The 12,065-nt window shown below is 41.4% G+C and overlaps 1 long non-coding RNA gene across 1 annotated transcript in view; it reads right to left on the reverse strand.

Moving 5' to 3' along the window:
• Nucleotides 1-11,590, reverse strand: part of LOC114547791 (uncharacterized) — a 54,478-nt gene extending 42,888 nt beyond the window's left edge. Inside the window, exons 1-2 of the long non-coding RNA XR_003691271.1 lie at nucleotides 11,514-11,590; nucleotides 11,253-11,366 (exon numbers count right to left, since the gene is read on the reverse strand). This is a non-coding gene — a long non-coding RNA (uncharacterized LOC114547791). The remainder of the gene's footprint in view (nucleotides 1-11,252; nucleotides 11,367-11,513) is intronic.
• Nucleotides 11,591-12,065: the final 475 nt, after the last annotated feature.

Genomic DNA, 12,065 nt, shown 5'->3' on the forward strand with positions numbered 1-12,065 from the left:
TTATGTATGGTTTGCAAAAATGGGAACTGCATGCGTCCGTGTGACTTTAGACCAGGTTTTTCCTGGTCAGTGGCGGAATTGTTTTCTGAAACTGCAAAATAGCACCAGGGAACGTTTGCGCCTAAACAAACCTCCTCTTTTCGCTGAACCGCCCCCGGGAGCGCAAATACATTCCCTAATTTACCGACGTGCGTCTGTGGAGGGAAAAGTTCGCTGTGCGTCGGGTGCAAAATAGGAATGATACATGCGTCAGTCTACAAAGGCAATTGCGCTGAGTGCAAGATAGGGCCCTATGTGTGTGTTTCCTCTTGTGAGCCATTACAGAGTACGAATGGTATTTTAGTGGGTTAAACACATTCACAGTGACCGTTCAGCCGCAACTAGTTTCACCTTGACCTGAAAGCATGAATTCACTGGTTTGGGTGAGAAAATGAGAAAGAAGAAGGAAAGTAAGAGAGAAGGGATACTCAGTTCTATCTGAGCGTAGAGCAATTCTGCGAAACTATATTCAGAGACTGTTTTTAAAAAACATAGTGTAGCCTCTCTATCTATTCTATACTCTTCAAATATTTCTTCATATTCTAGGTTCCTCTGCATCATCTTCTCTTTCTCATCCCTTTCTTTACCCTCATCCGCTGATTCCATTTCCTTCCCCTCTCTCCCTCCTTCATCTCCATGTGTACTGCTCTATCTTCCATCTGCTTCTCCCTCTCTTCCCCCCTTCATTGCTTTCCTTTCGTCTTGACACCTGATAGAGACAGGATCCAGCAGTAAATTTCCTAAAGCAGTCATCGTTCACACCACAAAGCTGGAGAGAGAGAGTGACAAAAGATGGGGAGATGGAAGAGGGAGACACTGAGTGTTAGTTTGCCGAGGAGGAGAACAAAAGATACAAGATAACAAAAAGGCAAACAGACACAAAATGGCCCGAGACGCAGGCGGTGGTGAGGGGTGAAACAGACACTGATGGAGGTGCTAAAAGAGTGATGGAGGGGAAGAGACAGTGAGGGAGGGAGATAAAGACACAAGCTTTCACATAACTCACACACACACACACACAAACACAATGGCACGTGGTGGCAGGATGAGCCACATGATGAAGACCCCCCCCTGGCCCAGAAGAGTGGGGCATGTTGGGGAAGATGGACCACCACTCAGCACTCAACGCCTCACTTTTTATGTGTGTCAGTGTGTACAGATATGCATGTGTGAGTCAATGTAACAGCACAATCTTTCATATTTGTGTGTTTGCAGCTTGTGTCTACGCTTGCGCAGCCAAAATCTGTCCTTAATTTGCAAGTCTACACCTGCATTCATTTGTCTGTATCTGTGTACTTGGTATTGTGTTTCCGCATGTGGGTGTGTGTTTGTGTGTGTGTGTGTGTGTGTGTGTGTGTGTGTGTGTGTGTGTGTGTGTTTTTGTGACAGCGGGCTAGGCAGTGTGTCCATAGCCGGTGTTTTATGGCTGCTGAGGTCTGATTACATTGGTGCAACTGGAGGGGTGAGCAGACTGGTGGTTCTATCCGTCTTCTATGTGGCTGACTGAACAGACACACAGCGAACAGAGATGGCTCAGCCAGAGACACTTGGCCTGCTTCCCAGAGATCTCACAGGGATACAGCCACATAATGGATTCACACAAGAAAATGCACCAAATTCATACTTAATTTGCGAATTTCATGTCCGTCATTACATTTTTATTTAAGTCAAAAGTGTTTAACCGTGGTGAATGGGAAGTTGTGAAATAAAGGATGCGCTTTTAACATGTTTATATCCATATATTATTACATTATATTCATGTTGAATGCTTTTCAAGAGTAAAATAATTATTGTGTCCAGCAATCCTCGAAAAAACTAATTGAAACGATTTTTTTATATGGTAATAATTCATTATTTTGTACTTGGCTGACTGTTTTAGCGAGCTGCCAGTATTTTCAGAATCTGATAAGTCCTGATTTATCCTAATGATCCCAAAGAACACGACCTGAATGTATTAATTGGTGAATTAAATTTCACAAGTCAGTTGTATGGACGAGTACGCAATATATATCTAACAAGTAAAGAGCTCCCACTGAAATGCACTGGTTAGCTTTTCTGTTCTACATGTATATACGGTATAAAGCCTTCAAAACTGCTATTCTATTCTGTATTTACTTATATTTGTGTCAAGGCCTATCATGGATATATCAGTATGAATGTTGGCAGATACTGTATGCAACATCACATTTCATTAGAAGTTTTTCTGGGTTACATTTTATGTTTATTTATCCCTTGCTTTCTTTGGAGCGGCAAATAACAATTATATCAATTATTGATTAATCTGCCAATTTTCTTAATTAATCAATTAATACTTTTGTCTATAAAATGTCTTGTTTTGTCCAACAACTATTCAAACCCCAATACTAATTGAACTAACTAAGAAAACCAGCAAATAATCACATTGGATAAGCTGGATAAAACATTTCAGGTTTTTATTTTCTTAAACAATTAGTCAAAAATCATTATCCATTATCAAAATAGTTGTTGATTGACTAATTGTTGCAGCCGTACTTTTCTTAATTCAAGTTTATAATTTGTGTTTTTATTCTAAACTACATAATTATATTTACATTTCAATTCACACAGCAATTTGCTGTCAAAAAATACTCTCAGGACATATTTTTCAAATGGGAAGGATCTTTGACATTTTTTTTAGAATTATAGTTAATGTTGCTTATTATATCCAAATTTTTGTAGCAGTTTGAAACAACCTCTTTTACCAATTTAGTATCAGAGAGTGAAGTTCTTTTAAACACTTTCACTCTAATTAGAAAGAAAAGGTCAGAAGAAGGATTCACAGACACTGAGCTAGGCTAAGCTGTATTTAATTTAAATGTTGCATAGATATTCCATGTCTGTAAAATTTTCAGTTCTACTGAACTGTCTGATTTTAATTACGCTCTAGATTACCGATTTTAGAGTAGGTAGTTGGGTACTATTGTAGTCTATTGTAGTTTTAAATGTGGCTGTAATAATGATGTCTTACTGTGTTTGTTTTAAGGCAAAATCTTTTAATTCGCTACGACTATTAAATCTTTTTTACAGCATCAATCTGTGCCTCACTGGAGACACTTGCACTGAGATCACATGAAAATGAGCTTTGCATTGTCCTTGTTAAGTAAACAATACAAAATAAGAATGTCAAAATGTTGTTTATGTAAAAAATGTATGTATATATACCCTTTAATTGGTATCTTAAAGCTTAAGAAGCTTTCTGGCTGGTTCTATTCTAATTAAGTCAATTCTTTACTCTAAAGAGAGTCTGATCTTTATATAGAATGAGGCAGTGTTTTAAGGTGTTCTTGTCTGATAACCACAATGGCTTTATATAATACACAGAGGGATAAGGCAGAGGTAGCATGCTTTATCTTGTGACTATAAGTGTGCACTAGTAGGAAGCCCGCTGAGAGAGAGTGACAGAGAGAGAAGAGATGGTGAGGGAGGGGGTGTATGGCAGAGAACAGGAGGCTAGATGTTGTTACATTTATTGAGAGGGAGCTAAGCCCTTTGTGCTATGGGAATTTGAAAAGAGAGGAGAAGGGACAGAGAGGGGGCCAGTAAATGGATGTACATGAGAGAGCAACGAACCAGAAGAAAATAAAAAGACATGAAATCAAGAACTATTTAGAGTGGGGTGAAAGATGTAAAAGAGACAGCAAGAGACAAGAGAAAGAGGTGGAGAGATGCACAGTGATGTATAGATGTGCCTTGCAGTCCAGAACAATGCATACAGCACAGGGTTACTCCCAAGTGTGAGCCGTGGATGGAATTAGGGAGAACAATGTGGCGTAAAGCAATGAGGGAGTCTCAGGTGCCTGATGCTCTTTCTGTTCACTTCCACTGTATCAGGAAAAAAATCACCCACAGCCGGTCACTACAGTATATGTTTGTGGTGAGAGTGAGACACAGAGATAGAAAAAAAAAAAAGAGAACGACAGAAGTAGGGAGCAAAAGGAGCAAAAGAGAGAAATAAAAGGAAGATAGTGAGGAGGGAACGTGTGTGTGCGTGTGTTAATGTGTAAATGCATGTGTGCAGTGCACGTGTGTGTGTGTATGTGTGTGTGTGTGTAACCGATTGCATGTGTGAGGGTGTGTATCTGATTTTATGTGAATCCTAAATGTGGATGAAAACCAAGGCGTTAGGTTTTTAATCAGCCCCATCTGAGTGCTGTATGGGGACTCTGAGAAGCTTTCATTTAGTTTCTCTTTCACACACACACACACACACACACACACACACACACACACACACACACACACACACACACACACAGATCCCCCTCATGCCTTCTGTTCTAAATTTACACCTAACATGAGAACAGGAGAACGGGGGAGGAGGCAAGTAGAAGAAAGGCAAGGTAAGAAAGGTAAGGGAGTGAAACATTAGAGGAAGAAGGCAGAGGACAGAATTATGGAGAGACAGTGGGTGGGGGGAAAGGAGAAGGATGGAGAGTAAGTGCATAGGAAACAAGCATAGGAGAGGTGAAAGAAGTGTAGATAGTAATGAGGAAGTGGCCAAACTACAAGAGGAACAGATGAGAGGAGAGGAGCCAAGTTTGATTTAGACAGCGGGCAAGAGAGATGGAGAGAGGGACGGAGAGAGTTAGATAGATAGGGAGAGAGAGAGGGAGGGAGAAGGACAGCGGTATATTAGTCAAGGTGTCCAGTCTATGTATTGCCTGCTGTGCAATACCACCCCTCTGATTTACTCTGCCGAGTGACTGATGAGAGGGAGGATGAGATGGAGGGATGCAGGGATGAGAGAGGAGGGAGGTCTCGCAACGAACGTTTAGGCCAAATTAACGGCACCTCATAAATTAGACTAACAGCCAAAGTGGAGGGGCTGGAGGGGAGGGCTGTGGATGTGTGTGTGTGTGTGTGTGTGTGTGTGTGTGCAAGTGTGTTTCTATGTACACAACTAAGTATGTGTTGTGCATGTATGTGAATGATGACATGTCAAGGGGGAACAATTTGAACTAGTGCAAACAGATTACTCTCTGATAAAGTAGGGATATGCAACCATTCACTCATACAAACCCAATCTTCCCTTGATTACCGCATGTACTGAAGCGTTTTCTCCTGCATGATGCACTAATCAACTGAAACAGCAGGGAGACTGTACACATTGAGGACACCTAAATTAAGTTGCCCACCTTTACACTCACGAAGCATTCTCACTTTTCCATCCTTGCATAAAGCACAATAGATTTGGACATAAATGAAACCATGTCTAATAAAAATTACATTTAGATACAACTAAGCAATGTTTTTAAGGGTTTGTTAAGGCAACTGGTTTATGTTAGGGTGGTAATGGCCTTGGTTAAATGTTGAAAAAGTAACTGACTGAATGAATGCATTGATGTTATTAATATTTAATCAATACCACAATATTTCCCTCTTTAACCAACATAACAACATGTGGGACACAGGTCACAAATCCCATTTATAAGTCCTGTATGGTTTGTATGCCCAATCATCCACCTCTCTCTCTCTCTCTCTCTCTCTCTCTCTCTCTCTCTCCCTCTCCCTCTCTTTTCTCTCTCTCTCTTTATGGATTGGAAAAAAAAAACATTGAATTTAAACCACACAGAATTACATATCAGCCATTTGGCAAAGCAATTTGAAGTATATAATCATGTTTGGTAGGAGACAGGGTTACTGTATGAGAACTTTCAGTTGACACAAGGCTTCATACACATTTTATTCCCTTTAAGATAACTCTATATGTATGTTATCTGATGCCGTTCAAGCTACACACGTAGCATAAATCCCCCCCTGTGAACGTTATTTATGTGACTCCCTTTAAATTCATAAGAAATGTTAACTCTGTCAGAAGTGCAGGCACTTGCCGATCGTTGTGTGATTACAGCAGTGCTTGACTGAGTGAGATACTAATACAAACACACACACACACACACACACCAATCTTGGCAGTGTAGAGTTGATGCTCAGAGTGATTAAAGTGGCATACCTCTGAGTGTGTCACCTGGGTGCTGCTGTATCTTAAATCAGGACAGTGGGGCTCAGATTGGGTATTGACTGGCCTGCAGAAGTCTCCATCCATCACGTTGAGAAACGATAGCACAGAGGCCGCCCTGATGTACCCATATACCACTGATGTTACTCACTGGCTGGCTGAGGTGACGTAAGGTTATGACATGAACTGTTGTTTATGGTGCATGGTAAGCAGGCAGGGAGGCGCGCCTCACAGGCAGATGTGGACTGACAGGCAATGCGTCTGCCGTCAAGATTTGTATAAACGCACGTTCAGAAGCTAACACAAAGGCAGGCGCACCTGTGACAGACACAAGCTGACAGACACATATGCTCAGACAGCAGCACTTATCGCAAAAGATAAGACTTTTCTCTCTGTCCTGTTGTCGCTCACTCTCAATGATACACACACAGAGACAAGCGCACACATCCGCAGACTCTGTTTTGAGGGCCTGAGCAGCATCTTTTGACTGTGTGCCTAATGATAATAAATGAGCCATCATGGGTTGGGAGGGAGGTACTAAGTCATCCCCTTCATCGACAGGAGGAAGACTGGGAGCCCCAAGGTCACCCCACTGTCAGCATCACTCTCCCTAACGACTCCTCTCGCTCTCTCACATGCATGTGCACATACATACGCACACACAGACACACAGACACAAAGTGGCACAAAATGCACCATGCCATGTTCACACTGCGCACACATGCATACAAATGGACATGCACACACCAGAGAGCACCTGGCAAAACCTGCTTCAAGATACTGCAACTGGGTGAGATAAATGCACATTACCAAATGTAACTCCATTTCTTCTGAACTTTTATCACAGAGAAAGGTTATATTGAGGCTGCATGCTGAGTGGTCGCCGGCCTCTTTGGCATTAGACCTCTGAAAAAAAAGCAATGTCTACTACTTGTACTTGTACACGTATCACAGGTTCAACTAAAGAATAATTATCTCAGATTGTTTTTTTGAAGCGTTTTAAAGGGCATGAAAAGTTAAAACAATCCAGTATTTCACAATAAAATAAGCTAAAATTAGCTTTTTGTTTTGTTTTTTTCCCATCTTGCTAAATGATATTGGGTGATAACTCAGAAATTATGTTGGGAGACTGCAAAGATGACGACCAGTCCGATGAGTACAAATCAAATGCAGCTTTATTTTTTGTGCTCACACAGCTCAAGACATGTATTTCAGTGGAACAGTTTCCTCTTAACCTGTACCTTTTATGGCACATGCTCCTAATAGATTCTCACATTCCAGGCTCCAATTCCTCTATGTGACAGTTGTGCCCAAACTCATAACAGATTCACACATTCTAAGCTAGGTTTTGCTGTGAGACCATGTCACCTTAAAACTGACTGGTCCCTAGAAACTCCTTAGAATAAATATTCAAATATCTGCATGCACAAATACCAAACCTATCACTAATCATCTTGTAACACCTCAGATTTACCCCCAGCTTAGAAACCAGCATTCTCATTTTTAGATAATTTTCAAGTTTCTCAAAAGAAGAAAACAATCACATCAACCCATAAACTGGCAATTGTTACTCAAAACATGATTTTTAATACATTAGCTACCCTGCATTTGTGCCCTCACCCTGCACAGTGTACAGCATGTCACCAGCCAGCCTTTCCCTTTAGCAAAGAGCACCAGATCAAATCAGCGGAGGAAGACAAGCATTGCATAACTGAAAAAATGTCTTAATAACCCCCCCCTCCCCTGACCCTCCTGATTTCCAGCCCTCTCCCTAATGAGCTGTCATGCACTGTCATCTCTCAGATGCACGGATCTGAATTCAAATCCGAAGAGGGGGGCCAAAAATTCCTCCAGCCAAGAGACACACGCTAAAGGAGTCCAATGCAGCGAATGTTATTAATGCTGTACTAAAAATGTAAGTTTGTGGGAGAGAGGAGGCATCACAAGACGCGTTGGAGAAAACGAACAGGAAGGTAGCGCCTTCACTTTCAACCGTGGGAATTCTTTTCTCACACACACACACACACACACACACACACACACACACACACATATATATAGATTACAAGTGCGCACATAACATGCATAGGCACACACACACGCACAGGTTGCAAGTTTAGACTGGAGCTGTAGAAAGCTAATTTGCACCACACTGAAATGCATCTCAATTAAAGAGAAACACATCGAAGTGCCAGGGGAGGAGAGAAGAGAAAGATGTGAGAGAACGGGAGGGAGGAACGGGGTGTGAAACAGATAGTGTGTGAGAGTATGAGAGTAATAGAAAGGAGGAGGGGGGTGTGAGCTCAACTGTATTTGGAATGGGAAGAAGGGAGGGAGAGAGAAAGAAAGAGGGAGAGAGAGAATGTTTTCATCTCCCTCTCTTGGAAAAACATCTCATTTTGGGATGAATCAGATTTAGAAAGGGTGTTAGGAGGTTGAGGCGCAGCTAAAATCCTAACTAACTTCAACCTCGTTATCACCAGCTCTTTGGTTTGGTGCCAGCACACTAGGGCTGTCCCTGCTAAAACCGTGTGTGTGTCTGTGGTGTGTACGTAAGATATTTTTAAGCCCAGGGCCACGGACTGTACTGTATGACAGAATGGGTTGAAACGGCCAAGACACAATAAGGTTTTACCTAAGTGTGTAGGCAAGTGTGACTCCAGGCCTGGATCAATGTGTTTTGGGTATTTTTGAGAATGCATTGAACGCTTTGTTTGTCATATTAGTCCATGTTAAAAAATAGAAAATGTGCATAAGTACATTTGAGTATGTGCCTGTTATGTGTGATTTAGTGCGTCTGCGTCTGAGAGAACAAACAACAAACGGAGGAAAGGAAAAAAAAAAACACACAATCTGTCACATGAAAAAATCAGGATTTGCTTTGTATGCCGCTACCATTTTGCACGGACTGTCATGTTCTTAAGACTGTGATGATGCTGCCAGCCCACCATCTCAATAACAACACAGAATGCTAGTCCATCCATTCTTTCATGCTGTCAAAATATACTTAACTTGTCCGCTTCTTGTGAGAGCCCCTTAACCCAGTGTTTGCCTCTGTTCCAATATAACTCACACAGCTCTTAGAATGAAGAGCATTCTGGGAAATCAAGTCTTTTTGATCTTACTCTGGTGTAAGATGTAGCGCCCTCCTTTCGACTGCAGCACTGTAACACCATTATCACCATGATGTAATGCACCTACTTTTATCATCAGTATCAGTGATAATCAGATGATCGGTATTATAAAGAGCCACACTGCCATCATCAGCATCATCTTGACTGCCATCAGCGACACCGTGTCAGCACATCATCTGAGAATACATCATTTCATTTTCACCTGACAAAAAACTGATGGGGGTCGCCAAAGCTAAATTATTGGTTCATTGCATGATTGCCTGGCCATATCTACAATGAGTGTCAAACCATTGCTGAAACATTTGTGTGAATCCCAGACCAAAGCTAAAGAGAGTACAGGATGTAAATTGAGGAGGGATGACGCAAACACTCACCGATTGAAAAACATTTCCTCTGATATGTTACTACTAATGTAGCTCGAAACATGAGATAAATTCTGATGATCAAATGTCCATAAGGTCACCCCACTAGTAGTGTATCATTTCTTCCTGTGCTTTCACCTATAGCGTTTTTTAGGCCACTGCAAAAAATGATACAGTAGTAAAATGGAGTTACAGTACAGCGGACCCTCAAAACTGTTGTCCAGCAAATTTCCTCTCATGTTACCTGAGTTATAAGCCACCCTCATTTGCATTTCAATGGTGGTCTTGTCTGGTCAATCCTCTTAGCCTCCCCTTGTTTGTCTTGCAGTCATGTAGCTAAGTTAAATTAAGCAGTGGCCTTCTTTTATATAAATCTTATGCTGGTGACAAGCATGTCAAAGCCAGAAGAACCTACTGTGTATCAGTGAAGGCCCTGACAGCTAAATATATAAATATATAAGCTAAAAGAAAAACTGCTTACATGGGTTTTCCTCTTTCTCCAATACTTTGAGTTAGCATAATCTCTCTCTCTCTGTCTCTGTCTCTCTCTCTCTCTCTCTCTCCCTCTCTCTGTCCATCTTTTCTTTTTGCTCACTTATTCTTTCCTTGCATACACATGACTGAGCAGAGCTGACACACACACACACACACACACACACACACACACACACACACACACACACACACACACACACACACACACACACACATTCTTGTACATGCTTCACAATGACAGCCCCATACTGTACATCGACAATAAAACACATCCCAAACTACTCAAACAACCTCCACAGGCCCTTTGTCATGTCCTCTGTGTCTTTATGGCATCTCAATCTGCCCTTGATGACACCGCTTATGAGCCTTTAAGCGGCCCTCTGTTGTGCATGGGCTGACAAATCGAGTTGTCATTACATTAAGTAGGGACTCTCTATTAGTGCAAATGGTGGCACATAACCAGATAATCGGCTGTGGACAGCAAGTGTGGCTATGTGGGAGGTGAGATGCTAACGGATGGTGTGTGGGAGAGTAATGTTTTATGTTGGAGGAAGTGTGATATCTCCATTATAGACAAGCTTAATTGATAAACAGGACAATAAAAGCAGCAAACGGCCCCATAGATTTCTGCCTGCAGCAGAGCCAGCAGTACTGTAGGATGTAGGGAGTAATGGCACTGACAATAGCATATCAAGTAGAGGCTTTAAAACAATATCAGGCAATGTCATCATAGTAGAGAAATAAAAGAGTAATAAAATCCCTCTCATAAAAGAAGGGATGCAGCTTCCCTGAGGGATCCCTCAGATTCTTCTCACACTCCTCAATCCTCTCACCTAATATCTCCCCCACTCCCTCACCCTGGACGGCTGGATTTTACTCCATTAACCCTCCGCGATAGGAATCACTGACTGATAATTGTCACAATGGCCACGTTTCATTCCCATTAATAGACTAATAAGCGCGAACTTCGTTGCCATGGGGTACACATTTAAAAGAAAGTATACAGCGATACCACGCTGTCTATTTCAGCTCTTGGCATGAGCAAACAATTCATGAATCGCTCCTTAAGTGTTTTACGCTGATCCTTACAAAGAAGACAAAAGTGCCCGTGTCATTTAGACACGCCCGTTTAAAATCAGCAACAAAAAAAAGAAGAAAAAAAAAGATCGAACACTTTCAGACAGGAAAATGGATTAAAAATAAAATAAAAAAATCAAGCAACAATTTTGGTCAAAGTGTGCTCACCAGAATATCCGGAAAAGAGCTCGGGGTACGGAGAATCCCGAGGAGTTTCCCCTGTCTTTCTTCACCCCAAGTTGGAGACAGCGATCAGACGCGCTCCCACAGTCCCGACTGAGACTGCAAAGAGAAAAGGTAAGACCACATTGAGAGAAAGCACGTCAGCTTATAGGCTCTTCCATCCCGACCGGCAATTGAGGTCAACCCCCCCACCCAAAAAGTACATCAATAATTACACACGTTTAGCCCACTGATCCGGAACTGTACCTCTTAAACGAGCTGGGATGACCACCAGAGAGTGAAAAGGATGGAAAAAGGACCGGGCAAGGCAGCGGCTGTCAGATTTGACTTCAAACTGATGCTGACGATGCGCACCGAGATAAGCTCCGGAGGGGAGAGAGAGACAGAGAGACAGAGAGAGAGAGAGAGAGAGAGATAGATAGAGAGATAGATAGAGAGAGAGAGAGAGAGAGAGAGAGAGAGAAAGAGAGAGAGAGACAGAGAATAACATAAGAAGTAAAAGATTTACTGTATACAAATTAATCAATTCTAATATTGTAATAATTTATATTGTGCTATATTTAGTAAATATGTCTTATTAAGGGGAAAACAAAACAAAAAATAATAATTCAATTAAATTGTTTTCCCCTTCATATAGCTTAAGAACTTTTGTTTTCATAGTTGTGTTTCATATTTGCCATACTAGAATAAATAAATATATTTATATTATTAATATAAATCATCCTAATATTGTGTTAATGTTCATATAACTGTTTGTATGTTGTCCTAATATTTGGACAAATTCTAGGTTGATGCTTT

The sequence above is a fragment of the Perca flavescens genome, chromosome 2 (assembly GCF_004354835.1).
Source record: "Perca flavescens isolate YP-PL-M2 chromosome 2, PFLA_1.0, whole genome shotgun sequence".
In the NCBI taxonomy this organism is placed as follows: Eukaryota; Metazoa; Chordata; class Actinopteri; order Perciformes; family Percidae; genus Perca; species Perca flavescens.